This window comes from Psammomys obesus, unplaced genomic scaffold (assembly GCF_907164565.1).
Source record: "Psammomys obesus unplaced genomic scaffold, mPsaObe1.curated_primary_1811, whole genome shotgun sequence".
In the NCBI taxonomy this organism is placed as follows: Eukaryota; Metazoa; Chordata; class Mammalia; order Rodentia; family Muridae; genus Psammomys; species Psammomys obesus.
Genome location: NW_026592510.1, coordinates 13,081,372 through 13,097,826, shown reverse-complemented (window position 1 = coordinate 13,097,826; position 16,455 = coordinate 13,081,372). Strand labels below are relative to the sequence as shown.

Here is a 16,455-nt window from a genome sequence, read left to right as displayed (position 1 = left end):
TAGATGCTGTCCTGAGCTCTTTAGCAAAGCAATAAGAAATATTTAGAAGGAGAATAATTATCATAATTGGAATACGTAGTTTATAAACTGAACAAAAAGTAGAATAATACTAACAAAAACATGAAAGCACAGAGGAATCCATCAAATGTAATTTTGTTTCCTTTTGTTTTGTTTTTTCAGAAAGGGTTTCTCTGTGTAGCCTTGGTTGTCCTGGACTCACTTTGTAGATCAGACTGGCCTCAAACGCACAGAAATCTACCTGCTTCTGCTTCTCTGGGATTAAAGGTGTGCGCCACCACACCTAGCTAAATGTGAATGTCTTCACAGTTAAAAATATATTTAAATTTCAGGTTGCTCACAACCTTAATCCCAGCACTTGGGAGGCAAAGGTAGATGGATCTCCGTGATTTCAAGGGCAGCCTCATCTACGGATTAAGTTCCTGGACAGCCAGGCCAACACAGTGAAACCCTCTCTCAAAACTTGGGTGACAAGGCAAGGCTCGTGTGCACGTGTGTGTGTGTGTGTGTGTGTGTGTGTGTGTGTGTGTGTGTGTGTGTTTAGATGGTATGTACCTCAGCTACATTAAAGCATCATTACTTTAGGTCTCGCTGAGAAATGATAACTGCTGCTGGTTACCTGTTGTCACTGAGCAAGACACATCCCATTTCCAGATAAATCTTAGTATGGACGAAAAGCACAGTTTAAACCAGGTAAGATTTCACCAGTGAATAAACACCTGGAAAAGTCTCAAATTAACCCTGGTGAATTCTATGGGATTCTCCTACTATCCCTTAGTGAATACGAGCTTTAAATTTGGGGAAGGTTTAAATGGATATTTAAACCTTTAAACCTAAGTTTAAAGGTCTCGAAAACATGGCATTGATATTTTTGTGTTCCAAAGACCTGTCCTTGTTTGGTGTTTTTGGTGCCTACAAGATAAAAGAAACTTTAACCTTGAAGAGTGACAGCCTGGTGATCTGGCTTTAAGACAGGCAACTGAGTAGCCAAGTTAGATAAAGAATGCCCTGTTGGGAGCCTGCCAACTCCATGCATGTACAGGAATGCCTACGAGAACGCTGGGTTCTCCTTACGGGTGAGATTAACTCATTGCATTCCTGTGAGTTAGCTACAAGCTCAGAAGATTGATTGGTCAAGCAATTAAAATATTTAAGCAGAAAACCAAGTAATTTCAAGTGATTACGCTTGAAATGTTGAAGCAGCTTAATTGGCTAAGTTTTTATGCACATTTAAAGGAAGAGTTCTGCAATGACTCCAGCAATCATAAGCTGAAAACAAAATGCTTCACCCAAAAGGAAACTTCTGAAGAATCTTTTCTGAAAAAATAAAACCCTCAAAGTACTCAAAAACCTCCCATTAACAGGCTTGAGTATCACATGATCCTAACCATTCAATCAGAGTATTTGCCTAGCATTTTCCAAATTGGAGGAGGAGGAGGATAAGATGGGGGGTGTTGTGGGTGACTTGGGGATGGGTTCTGTGGAAGGAAGATCTTTGAGTCAAAGGTTGTGATCTACCTGTGGCCTTATCTTGGAAGAGTACTGCTAACACAGAGATCGAATCTGATGGGCTTAGAGAATTACAGGTCAAACTCAGGAAAGGGGGAAGAGAATGTGGGGCCTTCAATCCTGGTGCCCTCTGGCATAAATTCTACATTTCAGGAAAACTGTAACTTTTTTTTCAGGCAAGAATGGCAAATCTAATGGAACCATTTAGGATTAAGAAGCAGAAAAAGCTAGAAGGGATGCATTTAGAGCAGCTGACGCTCAACCTCTGAGCCATCTCTCCAGCCCCCTGAAGGGATGCATTTAGAGCAGAATAAACTTTACCTCAGCCTGTGAACTCCACACTTAGGTCAGCCTTCTGAGAAAGACAAAACGAAAACCCGGAAAGTTATTAAAATTATAAGCCACCAAAATCCTTATCATTAAACCTGAAATAGCTGGGCAGTGGTGGCTCATGCCTTTAATTCTAGCACTTGGGAGGCAGAGGCAGGCAAATCTTGAGTTTGAGGCCAACCTGGTCTACAGAGTAAGTTCCAGGACAGCAAGATCTGCACAGAGAAACCCTTTGTTTCAAAAACAAAACAAACTGAAGTAATAATAATAATTCCTACCCTGTCACATTGTCAGAGATAAATGATGGACAGGGTACTCTGCCACTATGAAGCATGGCTAAAGCAAAGGCCTCAATCACAAATGCCAAGGAATCTGTAACCCAAAACTTGCTAAAAGTCACCTGCACAGGCTAATGCTCCCCTCAGGACAGACATACAGATCCGTGGAATAGAACCGGGAGGCCAGAAATGAACACATTTAAAGTCAGATACTAAAAGGGGAATGCCGCCTTCAACAAAAAGCACCGTGGCCTGCTGGTATGCCATATGCAGAAGAAGGGAGATAGATCTTTCCTCCATCATGCACTGGATTACACTCAGGGTACAGAATCACTCTGTAAGTCATGTGTGATGGCACACACCTGTAATCTCAGCACGAAAGAGGCAGACAGAGGATGATTGACAGTAAAAGGGCCTACATAGGAAGACTCGTTTCAAAGACCTAATTCATAAACCTAAATGTAGGTCTAGAAGGAGTGCTCAGAACTTAAGAGCACTTGCTGGTTTTGAAGTGGGTCAGAATTCAGTTCCCAGCACCCATATCAGGTGGCTTACAACCTTTAACTCCAGTCATAGGGTGTTGGATGCCTTATTTTGACTTCTACAGGCACCAGGCACACAAGTAGTACACACAAGTGCATGTAGGCATTAACACATTAACACACACACACATAAAATAAAAATTAAATATATCTATTTAAAAAAAAAAAGGCCTAAATGTAACAACTAAATTATAAAAATCCTGACAAGAAACTAGAGAAGTAATCTTCAAAATTCTTAATTGGGCAACAGTTTCTTAGCTATGACATCAAAAACTAAGAGGTGAACAATAATTAAAAAAAGATATAAATGGAGGTCATAAAAATCACCCATACATGCTAGTGTCTTTGGTACGGGAAGGAACTCTACACACTGCCAAAGGTACGGGAAGGAACTCTACACACTGCCAAAGGAGGAATATAAACAGCAGCCCAGCCACAGACTCTTTGATCTAAAATGGTGTTCTGCTTACAAGCTATGCCAGTACAATGGTGGCATAAAGCTGTGCGAGTAACCAACCAATATCTCTGTCCTAATTAGGGACAGAGATATTGCTGTGAAGAGATATAATGACCATGGCAAATCTTTAAAAGGAACACAATTAATTGGGACAAGCTAGGTTTAGTCCATTTTCATCATGGTGGGAAGCATGGCAGCCTGCAGGCAGACATGATGCTAGAGAGGTACCTGAGAGTTCTACACCTGGACCAGCAGGCAGCAGTCAGAAGAACACTCTCTCTGAAACCCTAAAGCCCACCCATAATCCAACAAGGCCACATCTACTCCAATAAGGTCATACCTCCCAAAAGTGTCACTCCCAAAGAGCCTATGGTGGCCATTTTCATGCAAACCACCACAATCCATTTTGACTTAACACCCACTCCACAAGATGGAACCCATACTCAATACTGCGTGGGTGACCAAGAACCTGAGACCTAGTGACCTAGGGTTAAACCAAATGTCACTGTTATAAAAAAAAAATAGCAATGAAATGACTCTTAATGACATTATGCTATAGTCAGTTCAATGCCTTGTTCAGCCATCATCAGAGAAGCTTCCTTCCGCAGCAGATGGGAACACATGCAGAGACCCACAGCCATTACACAGAGAGTGAGGGACTTTGGAACACTCTGCCCTAAGAGAAATGTCTCCATCAAATCCCTCTCCTCAGGGTTCAGAGATCTCTGCAGAAGAGGAGGCAGAAAAGCATAATATCCAGAGGAAGTGGAAGGCAGCATGGAAACAAGGCCCTCTGAATCAGTAGGACTGACACACCTATGAACTCACGAAGACTGAGGCAGCACGCACAGGGTCTGCACGGGGCTGCACCAGATGGGCTTCTGGCACTGAAAGGAGAAGTGGACACATGCCCCCATCCCTAACCCAGAAGCTATCTTCAGCTGGTGACCACTTGCAAATGGAAATTAAGTTTCATCCGAGGGAGAGTCCCTGGGGAGACAAACCACTCAGAGGAGGCTGTGTGCCCAGCGGTAGATGGCCAGCAGGAAACAAACTCAGGGCATCTTTGGAGCTTCCCGGCCTCGCTTGTCAGGAATTTTCCTTTTTTAAAAAAATGTTACCGTATTTTTTTATTTATACATATGTATTTTTTTTCTTCTCTCTTTCTACCCTACAGGTTCTTCGTTCATACATTATGGTTTCCAGTTCAGTTCAGTAGGATTCCTAAGTGTGGAAAAGAATGGGTCTTCTCAGGCTCTTTTCCTTCTGTTTGTTTTGTCCTATATCAGTGTATTAGGTTTGAAGTTTTATTATTGTCCCTTAAAAGCCTGCTTGTTTTCATTTTAAGAAAAGATTTATTTATTTATTTTATGTACACAAGTGCTCTATTTGCATATATACTTACATGCATCAGATCATATTATAGATGGTTGTGAGCCACAACATGGTTGCTGAGAATTGAACTCAGGACCTCTAGAAGAGCAGTCAGTGCTCTTAACCACTGAGCCATCTCTCCCGCTGCCTGTATGTCTTCTAATGAGGGACTGAAAAGGGGGGTAGATCCAGATGGAACAAGAGATGGGGAGGAACTGGGAGGGGTAACTATAACCAACATTTATTATGTGAGGAAAAAAGTCTGTTTTCTATGAGAGGGGGGGAAAAAGAACACTATAAAGATTGTGAAGACAATCTCAAAATTGGAGAAACTTTCATAAGCCGTGTATCTGATAAGAAACTTTATGCTAAGGATTTACGAATTAACTACCAAAAAGCAGGTAACCCAATTTTAAAATGGGCAAACGTTGTACCTCACATGGCCAACAAGCACATGAAAAGAATGATCAATGTCATCAGCCACTAGGAGAGAAAACATGCTATCACTTCACACTCAACAGCGTGATGAAACAAATACGGTAGAAACAGCAAGTGTTAGTGAGGATGAGACAAAGCTGAAATTCGAATATGCTGTGGGCGAGGGACAGAAAACAGAATGCATATTTTAGAAAACACCTTGGCAGTTGCTTAAAATATTTAACATTTGACCCAGAGTGACTATACGTCTGCCCCAGATATCCTGCTGCTAGTTCTACACCAAATATAAATGAATATTTTATGACCATACGGATGTTTACATGCAAATATTCCTAGTGGCACTATTCATAATAAGCAAAAATAAAAAAAACAGCTCATCTGTCTCCCTCCCATCCACAGATGAAAGAGTAAATGTGAATGGAATATTTCTATATGAGGGAGCATTACCGTGAAAGGAATGAGACATTGGTACATGCTTCCACACAGATGCACCTCTAGAACGTTATGCTAAGTGAAAGAAGCCAGACACAAAGAACACATACTATATTTTTCTATTTAAATGAAATTTCCAGAATAGGCAAATCTACAGAGGCAGAAAGGTTGGTGGCTGGCTGAGGCTGGAGGGGGAGGAATGGAGTCAGGGGTATGTATGGTGTGTTCCTAGACATGTGTATGTTTATTTGAGGGTGATGGTGATATTCTGAAATTACACTATTATAGTAGTTCCCCAGCACTGACGACACAGCAAACCACTGAAGACACACTTTAAATGGATGACTTACTTGGAATAGGAATTATATTTCAATGAGGCTGTTCTAAAACACGAAGGGTCATTGAATTCTATGTTCTACGCTCAGCAACACTGCGGGTCCCAAAGCAAAAACCCCAGCAAGCTTCGGGATCTGAGGGAAACTCTTCTCCCTTAAAGGTTACTGGGTCTCAGAATGAAAAGCTCAAAAAAAAAAAAAAAAGCCTACAAAAATCTCTTAGCAAGACAATGTCCCACATGTTATCCCAGAGTATCAGCTAACAGCCCACCTTCCTCACAACCAGACTAGCTCTTGCTGCTGAATTCATTTCTCCCTCACAGCTCGGAAGCCTGACAGTTCAAGGGCACATGCAAACTGAGCTGTTGACAGAGGCCTAACCTCCATCCAGTCTCCTGATGGCCAGAGCTCAGCCTTCATGTCTTCACTCAACTGAGGAGACAGAGCTTTAAGCCCCAGACACTGCCAAGGTAGGAGAGCGGGTCAGCAAGGTCAATATGGCAGGAAGGGAGATTGATGAAACTGTGAGTCACGACCTAGCCTGTAGGCAAAGCCATATCCCAAACCTGAAGCTCTTAGGACTGTATTGCCTGCTGGCTCACTATTTCAGCTGGTCATTAACATTCTTCTTGTGTTTATTTTGGGCAGATACCCTCCTCTCAGTTCAAAGCTCCCAAGTCACATTCCCTCAAGAAATTAAAAATAGAATTATCTTGAGATTCAGAAATTCCACTGAAACTGGAAGCAAGGGTCTCCAATGGGTCCATGCCCACCGTGTTGACAGAAGCCTTTTCAAAGCGGCCCAGAGGTGGAAGCCACCGAGTGCCTGTGAGTGGATGGATAACATGGAATAAGTGGAGTGTCTCGAAGCCAAAGATCTGAAATCCGAAGTGTTCCAAAATCCAATCCTGAGTTGCTGACATGCCACAAAAGAAATATTTCTGCACAGTGAAAGTTCATTTCATCCACAAGGCTATTTCAAGTATTATGTAAGGATTACCATTAGGTTGTATGAAATATGCATGAACCACGATTAAGTTTCTGTTTACACCTGGCTCCCGCCCACAGGACAGCCTACTATTCTAATATGCAGATATTCCAAAATTCACAAAGATCCAAGCTCTGAAAAACCTCTAGTTCTAAGCGTTTCACATAAGAGTGATTCAACCCGGGTCTATCCACCATGGAGTGTTACTTATCTCTGAAAACGGAAAATTCTTTCATCCGTGAACGCTGTATGAGGGTGTGGAAACTCACTGAAACACATTCGTTCATACAGTTAATAGAAGGATAAAAAACTTAAAAAGAAGGACTAGAGACATGTGCTACAACTTGGATAAACAATCTTAAAGTTATGTGAAAGAAGCCAATCACAAGAAAGAGTCTGTGATTCCACTTATGCCAGGGGCCTTGAAAGCTGTTACTGGCACTCAAATATAGGAAAATGGGAAGTTGATAATGCGTGGGTTTGGCTGTTGGAGCTCTGTGAGGTAAAAGTTCTGAAGCCTCGATGCACAATCATATAAATGCTTCAAAGACTGCTGAGCTGCACAGGTGAAGTGGCTTATTTTAACGTCCATGATATATTTTACTACAATAATTTGTATCCTTGGCCATCCAAGAACCCACTAAATAGACCAAGCTGGCCTGGAATTCACAAAAATCTGCCGGCCTCTGCCTCCCCCATGTTGGCATTAAAGGTGGGTGTCATCAGGCCAAGCTAATGAATTATTTTTCAGTATAATTTCAGAGGGTGGAAAAAAAAGGAAAAGAAAAAGATATCCCTTTTCATCTCTCTTCCTTTCTCCCAGTTCTCTCCCCTAAGCCATACTGGCCTTTTTAAATGCTTCCCAAGAAGGTCATTTTTCCCTCTGTACCGTGGGAACACCATGGGCCTGCCCAGCTACCTTCTGGCAGACAGGAATCCCTATGGGATGTGATTTAAAAAAAACTTCAATATCCCTTTGCAGATGATGCTATAAAACCCAGTGAGTGAATCTCCTTCCCTTTCATCCTGCCTGGCAGTTAGGACTCCTGGAGAGTCCCTCTGTCTCTCGGTCCCTGCACTCTTACAGGTCCTCTCCACACAGCCCAGGATTAACAGATGAAGCAAGTGACAGATCTTTGCTGCTGAGACTGAGCTATTGTGACTGCAGCCTAACCACACCTGCCTGGTGCCTGCTTTGATAAGGCTGCAAGTGTTCTCGAACCCAAGACACTTTGGCTCATGCCTTCTTTTGGTAACATATGATATTAGTTAATGTGGACCAGCTATAAAAGCATACCCCCCCCAAAAGCACACAAACTGAACAGAGATTCCTCTCTTATTTCATAGGACAGTAGCATGCTGATAAACAGTGCAGTAGCTGGGCTTCATCCATGGTGGATGCCAGGGGTCTCTCTTCCAGGCAATTGCACATCCATGGCTTTCAGCCATTGGCTAGAGTGTTATCACCTGACCATGCATCTCTGTGAGGGAAATTAGGAAGGTTCTCTACTTGAGCACGTGGGAAGATGAGAAGCAAAAGGCAGCCTCTACCACTTACCCCATGGCACGTCACCCTCAAATTGGACACATGACTTACACCAAGCCAATTGGAGTGCTTCCTTGAATCCTCTCTATGGATCAGACAGGAATTTATTTCTCAACTCTGAAGACTGGACCAGTCATCAGCCTTCATCCTTGAAACCTGATAAAAGCATGTTCACCATCAGAGGGAGTGAGGATAGACATGGAGTTCGTGGCTGAGAGAGAGAGCACAGAGAGCGGACAGTCCTGGTGGGCCAAGCTTCAGTGCCTGATGCCAAACCCACACCTTCCATTCCAGACACGCAAGCCAGTGCTTTACAACTGACTTCTAGATGGCCTTCTGTCACTTAAGACTGAAAGAATGCAGGTACTACGCTCCCTCATGAATGACGCATACCAACAACCGAACAAGCCCCTGTTGAGTGGCTCAGAGCATGGAGAAGGACTGTGGCGGAGTAGAAATCTGAAGAGTTGACTGTCCCTGCCACTAGCTGCCCATGGGACTTTAAGGAGAGCAAAGCTTCAAATTCCTCAGCAGTAAAATGAGGTGCCTGGGTCAGTCTCAAAAGATCCCACCAATTATGAAAGGTTGAGGCTGTCTACACCGCTTATGTCCCAACACAAACATCCCTTCTCTAGAAGTTGCAAGGAACAATGTCTGACACTGGCTTGGTTGTAAACACTATCCTCCTTGCCCACAAAGTCTCTCAACAACTGTATTCATCTCATCTGTTTCTATAACACTTTACTACTAACTGGATGCCCTCTGATAACAGAAATGTATTCCTTCATCATTCTGTGGGCTAGGTGTCTGAACGAAGGTATCATCAGGGCCTTGCTCCTTTCAGGGCTCTGGGGGAGAAGGAGAAACCTTTTTTTTTTTTTTTTTTTTTGGCAGTATGTACAACATACTTTTTATTTCCATGGAATGGAATCAAACACAGACTGAGACTACAGAGTATACACTAGAAATCAGCAAATGCTGGCAACAGAGTAGGAAAAAGACAAAGAAATGAAGCCTAAAGACATGAAACCCTTCACTGGGATCTGTTGACCGCAGCCAGAGACAGGGCTGGATCACACAGTGGCAACAAGTTCCAGGACAGGAGGAAAGAAGTAGGGTGGGGAGGATGTGCTGGGCTGTGGGTTTAGTACCAGGTAAGTCGCTCTTGGTATTTACATAAAAATAGTTGGCTCTATTTCTTAGAAATACACACAGAAAAAAAAAGGAAGATTTGATCATTACTTTATGAATCTGTCGCTTTACAATATCGACATCATCAGAAATAGGGGCATTTCATTCAGATTCAAATTTCAGTATCAGGAAATAAATATCAAAACATCATCACTGGCCCTTAATACAAAACCTCTGCCCCACCTAAAACTCCCTCCCCGCCCCACCCACAAACAGCCACCCCTACCACTCCTGGGAGGTCGCTTCACTGCTGCCATCTCCCATACGTACCAGTGTCACGATGCCTCCTGTAAGGCTGGCTCTGCAGGCTTAACCAACCGAAGCGACACATGCCAAGGATCCTGCACATCCGTTCCCGCTTCCCTCTTCTACCACACACCTCTTCGGGAATCTGGTCTTTCAACAGGAGTGAAAGCTTTTCCAAAAAATAATCCTCACAAAGGAGAAGGGGTCAGTTCTGATTACTCCAATCAGGTCATCTTGTCAAAGTACAGCAGTTCAGAGATTCACAAAGTCCACCAAACGCAGGTGACGGGACTGGGAGGAGAGCCTAGTGGGGCAGGCGTCCTCCAGGCACATGCTCTGAGGGCTGGAGGAGCTGGTGGGGGGCAGGACACCGTGTACTCAGAGGTCCTCCACAGAAAGAGCTGCCAAGTTAGGGTGTTTTGGTTTAAAATTTCTGGTGGGGACAGGAACCCATGAAGGGAATACATTTAAAAATAGTGGACACAGGGAAGGAGATGAGAGCTGCTGTCCAAGAGCTTCTATGCAAAAATAACAATTAATAAAGAGAAAAGGAAAATAAAGTCTTTTCAATGGTTTCAAGAGTTCTAACGATGAACTAAAGGGAGGCAGAGACGATGGAGACGACAGTTTTATTGCTGGCCTGCCCTGCATGGCTTAACTGGCCTCCATCCGGAGTTTCTTCTTGCTCTGGGGCTCTTCAGGCTCGGACTCTGAGCTGGAGTCTAAATCCCCATCGAAGGCAGAGACGGTGCCGCCCTTAGCGCTGGTGTAGAGGCTGTTGTCTGAGGAGGGGTAGTGGTCTGCAGTTGGGCATTTGACCTGGCCTTCTCCAGTGTACGGACTTGTTGCTCCAGAGGAGCATTCTGCCGCTTGAGGGCATCGATGTCTTGCTGGTGCGTATGGTTTTTCCTTCGCATATACTGGATATACTCTGTTGCTTTGTCTAGGATTTGGGCCCGGGATGCCTTCTCTCCTTGGAGTGATGGGACTGAGTCCCGCAAACTGTGAAAGCTGTCTTTGATGTGGTCACTACGTTTTCGTTCCAGGGCATTATGATGAGCCCGTTTGTCCGAGCCCATTTGTCGGCGTCGCTCTCCACCTCGATGTCATCCTTACAGCTTATTTCTTATGGCCCAGGGAGCGGCCACTGCAGCAGCAGCCAGCGGCGGCCGGGGAGGGGAGGAATGGATGTAAGGGGGAAGTCACCGACAGCAACACGCCGAGTGCCCCCACGCACACACTCACTCACCCACACGCACACTCAGACACACACAACACGGGCAACAACCACCTCACTGCCGAGAAACCTTTCTTGCCTCACTAGCTTCTGGTAGTTCTAGGTGTTCCTCTACTATGGCTATATTGCTCTGATCTCTACGTCAATGTCCCCACGGCTTCTTCATGTAACTGTTTCATTTCCCCTTCCAGCTCTTCAAAGGAAACTTGTAGTTGGATTTCCAGAATCCTAGGTTGATCCATCTCATCTTCAGCTAAACCTTCAAGGACCCTTCTCCAATAAGGTCACATCCCAGTTCCAGACATCATGGTACATATGGGCACATATTTGGAGGACCATCATTCAGCACACTATAGTATATGTAAGAATTATTTAAAAAGATCTGAAAAAAGCAGCACGTGGTTTGGGTAATAAAAAATAAATAAATAAGCTATTACCAACTGTTACATTAATAGATCACCTGAAAAACTCTCAGAGCTAGTGAATTAAGCATGGAGGGACTCTTTTCTTGTTAACAACAGGTCTGAAAGTGGCCCACACAGGTCATCCCACTGATTAACTCCTTATGTGCTTGATTACAATTGATTATATTTCACTCCTACTTCCGTTGTCCTAGTAACAGGATATGCATATAGAATCTTTCCTGTGGCCTGGCTCTTCTTGAATGCAGAATGTCTATCAAAGTGAAGCATTCAAGTGCCTATTTTCTGAAAGCAAACTGAAGAGCAATCTCCTTGTCTTTTCAAGAAGCCATTGTGTTTGTTTTTTTTCCATTCCAAAAATACCACAGTAGTTTTGGAAGACAGTTGGATGGCAAGGAACCAGGAGGTGGAATGCAAAGCCCTTGTGTTTCTTGTGGAAGGCTCTTGTGCACATAAGTAGTTACATTCCAGGGCCATGGGGAGCTAAAGAGGTGCATGCTAGCCAAATGAGGAGAGTGACAGGAAATCTAAGACCATCTGACTTGGCAAAGTTAGTGTGCCCTGCAGGAGGGGTGGCCACCTCTGAAGCCTAGGGGAAATCTGAGCCTGCTCCAAGTTCTAATTTGTAAAGAGAGTTTCGGAATATTTGCTTCTTTAAGAAATATTATCAGAATATGTTTTTGTTTTAATCCCAGTTGTGGGAATGTGGGGCTGCTTCTCAGCAGCTGAGTGTATAATTTACCTTGTGTTCTAGCAGAGGTGTGAATTTGCCAGCTGCAGATAGTTTCTGTGATTGTGTGACATTTGGAGTTTGGGGAATTTGGGGGGGGGGGCAGATAAATGTGAGGGCCTCGAGAGAGTGGTGAGATGTTGGGTGATTATTGGTTGTTGTTGGTTGCTTTTGGTCACTGTTTGTTAAGTTGTCTTGCACAAAGAAGAAACAACAAGAAGAAATTAGCTATCCTGATGGTAGAGATCAAACTTGCCCCCAAGGAACTCAAAGCCCCTAATCAGCAGGAAGTACTTTAATGATAACTTTGACCCTTTCAGACCCCTGACTTTATTCCTCTCTGCCCTTTTTTCTCTCCTATCTAGTTTTAGGGGGTTGAAAGGGAAGAAGAAAAGTGGTGGAGAAGGATGAAAGAAAGAAGAACCCACAAAGTAGTAAAAGACAAGCTACACTAATTGTCAGCTGAGCACAAGAACACTATCTAGTTTTGCTCCTTGCCCTCCGTGGCCAGGAGGATGAAGGTCAGCCTAACATTGCAGCTTCACACAGTGGACAGTATGTGGATGCTTTCATTCTCTTTCCCTCTAGAGGTTTTTTTCTCCGTTGAAATGGGTAGTGCGTGCATCCTCCCTCCCCCCCCACCTCATGTAGTACCAACCTGATTAAGGAGGAGGGATCCATTCACAGTAGCCCACATCTTTAATCACTCAGGAGGCAGAAGCAGGCAGCTCTATCTGAGTTTGAGGGCAACATAAACTAAACAGAGAGTTCCAGGCCAGCCAGAGATACACAGTAACATCCTGTCAAAAACAAAAACAATAAAAACAAAATGAAAGAAAGGAAGGAAGGAAGGAAGAAAGAAAGAAGGAAGGAAGGAAGGAAGGAAGGAAGGAAGGAAGGAAGGAAGGAAGGAAGGAAGGGAAAGAAAGAAAGAAAGAAAGAAAGAAAGAAAGAAAGAAAGAAAGAAAGAGAAAGGTGATGGAGTGCAGCTTAGAGAACATGGGAAAATAACAGCAATGTGAATCACAAAACAGAACCACCACCCCAGGGGAGGAATATTGTAGCTATGGAATATTGGAGTATTGGACAGCAAATGGAGTATTGTAGCTATGGGTTTTGTAGCAAAAGGATATTGTAGCTATGGAGTACTGGACAGCAAATGTCAAGGTACCTGAAGAAACTGGAAACAAATATCAAAAGTATTTTTTCCCTTTGAGGCAGAGTATTAGTAAGTAGCCTTGACTAGCCTGAACTCACTTTGTAGACCAGGCTAACCTCAAGTTTCTAGAGATCTGCCTGCCTCTGCCTCTTGAACAATGGGGCTAAAGGCAGGCACTACATGCCTGACAATTTTCAGTCAAGCAAGTTGATCATCTTTGTAAATGTTTAAATATGTTGAAGATTATGACTATGAATGGATTTTTTTTAATGTCCCAAACTTTTATTTTACTTGAGCAGATGTTTATTTGTTTGCTTTTTAATCAGTGATTTGTGAGAGAGAGCACCACAATAAAATGTCTATATGATGAGTCCATGAATAGAGCTGAATAAAATTACCCATAGACTCATCTGCACAAAGATCTCCTACTGACCAGCCAAAGGACACAGAGGTGGAGGGCTAGATTCCCATTTATAAGTACGGCTAGACACAGGAAGAGGAGACAGTTGGGCTGCCAGCAGCCTGTGAGGGGCTGGCCGGGGGCCCAGTGTCCACTGCAGGACCGCCAAAACCTTCCTTTGAAGTTGCTAAAAAAAAAAAAATTAAAAAAAAAAATTTTTTTTTAAATTTAAAAAAAGATGCTTGTAGCCAAGAATGGTGCCGCTCACCGGTAGTGTCAGCATTTGGAAGGCTGAGGCAGGAGGATTTGAGTTCCAGCCAAGAGTAGACTGGACAGCAAGATTCTGTCGAAAACAAAAGGAAGAGGAAAAGGAGAGATAGTTCAGCCAAGTTCAAGGCCCAACAGCCACATGTCAGCTAACAAGTGTCTGTAACTCCAATTCCAGAGAACTCTAACACCCACCTCTGGCCTCCAAAGACACCAGGCACACATGTGGTACACAGACTGAAATGCAGGTGATACATTCATACAAATAAATTTGTTTTTTAAAGAAAGGAGGAGGCGGGAGGAAGTAAGTGAAATAGAGGAGAAGAGAAAGGCAAATGCAAAGAGAAAAGGAAAAAAAAGACCAACACACAGACACACAGGATTTAAATTTCTGACAAACATTTTAAGGCAGTGAAGGCAACAAGAGGAACAATTGCCCGAATCTCACCACTGTAAACCTGTCTGCCCTGGCTCCTAATCTGAATGTTTTCCTTTACCATTTCAGAAGAGACAGAAAGGGAGTTTGGAGCCTCGTAGAGGAAGAAGATTTGGGCCTGGCATGAATCTTTTTGTCTAGAACTACAGAGGTGGAGCATTCTCTGGGTGCTGCCTTTGGGTACTTCATCCACAATATGCTGGCAGCACTGTAGGACCAGCTCCTGGACAACCATGGACTCAAGAACAGAGACTCAAGGGAATTCCTCCCCTAAGGCTTCAGGAAAGCAAGCCTGGGCACAAACACTGAATTGAAGGCTTTCTGTAACCTGGAGAAGACATAAGTAAAAACTAGGCGAGGCATCACTGACAAACCCCTGAGATAAATTCAGGTGGATCCCTGATGTCCAGCTTCAGTCAGCGTTTCGCTTTTAAACAACAGTTGGATGAGACCACACTCCTGCCCTCTGACCAGGATACCGATCAGGGCCTTGCTCAGTCATCACCAGATGCTTCCTCCTGCAGCAGATCGAACAAATTCAGAGACCCACAGCCAGACATTTCGCAGAGACGGAGACCTTGAAACACTTAGCCCTAAATAATATGACTCTATCAAATCCCTCCAGTCAGAACTCAGGGAAACCTACCAAAAAAGGAGACGGAAAGAGTGTAAGGGCCAACAAAGATGGAGGATGGCAAGAAAACAAGGTCACCTAGATCAACATGATCTATGCACATATGAACCCAAAAGAGACTGAGCAGCTCAGGGCCAGCACAGGTCCTCTGCATATACATTATGGCTTTCAGTTTAATATTTTTATGGGATTCCTGAGTGGGTCACTCCAAGTGCAAACAGGTGGGTCTCGGAGTCTTGTGTCATCTCTCTGCTCTTTTCCTCCTGTTTGTCCTGCCTACCTCCAATGTGTTCTTTTTTATCTTATTATATTTTCTTATCCCTTAAGGCCTATTTGTTTTCTAATGAAAGACAGAAAGGGAGTGCATCCAGATGGCAGGGGAAGTGGGGGAGAAAATGGGAGGAGTAGAGGGAGGGAGAACTGTGATCAGCATATATTATGTGAGGGGGGAAATTTTTATTTTCAACAAAAGGAAAAGAAAAAAATAAAACACTCCTTGCAGCTCGCAAGGAGCTTAGACAGTGGTCTAAGACACTGTCTTGGAATTGAGTCTGGTGCTCTAAAAGCTACATCTCTGGACTGCTTCCTTCCAGCCAGTGCCAGGGAGCCCCAGGTGACCTTTGCTTCTGGGTTATCCCTTGCCCACAATGCTACATGTAGGAGGGGCCTGGAAACTGCCCACTGTTTTATTGAAAGAATGATTTTGAGGATTTTGCCCCTTATACACAAAGACCTCCTGGAGTAATAGGAAATGCCAGGGACTCTGCTTCCCTTGGACTTATTTTGGCCTTAATGATTGCTATCAGTGCTGCCACCCATTTTGTTTTGGCTACTAGAGCTTAGGATGAGCTACACCACCAGCAAGAACACAGGGTCCCTTGGCATTTGTTATATGTGCGCAAGTCACCTGATCAACATCGAGTTCTCCTGCACTGGACCTCCTTTACTCTGATGGCATCACTTTTTTTTTTAACTCTCCCTGCATCTTTGTGTATACTTAAAGGCAAAAAAGCTTGACAAACAACTCGGAAGGGGAATCAGCTTGCTTTAGAAAACTTCTATCCCACTTTTTTTTTTTGTTTCTTGCCTTCCCTTGTCTTTAAATGGCTGTGTTTACAAACTAACATCTGCTATGTTGAGTGAAGAATGTGTTTCTAAATGACCAGTGATATTTTTAACCTCTGATGGATTTATTCCCACTCGTGGACTTCTTCCAAATGATGTGTCATGAAGAGCTTCTCCTGAGCCTTGTGAGAGCACGCTCAGAGAGTTTCCCAGGGAAAAACAGACTTCCGGATGGTTCTGGGTACACTGGGAAGTCTGTGCAGCCCTAAAGGTCATGTGATCCAACAGAAGCTGTCAGAGGTTTGAAGGAAGATGTGTGAAGGGTCATTGGTCCCTTCTTCCTTTCTCCTTCACCTGGTCATAGGGGTAGGCCACTTCTTCTTCTTCTTCTTCTTCTTCTTCTTCTTCTTCTTCTTCTTCT

At 43.7% G+C, this 16,455-nt stretch overlaps 1 pseudogene; it reads right to left on the bottom strand.

Moving 5' to 3' along the window:
- Positions 1 to 10,338: 10,338 nt before the first annotated feature.
- The window catches only part of LOC129681952 (protein max-like), a 14,267-nt pseudogene continuing 8,150 nt past the window's right edge, over positions 10,339 to 16,455 (bottom strand).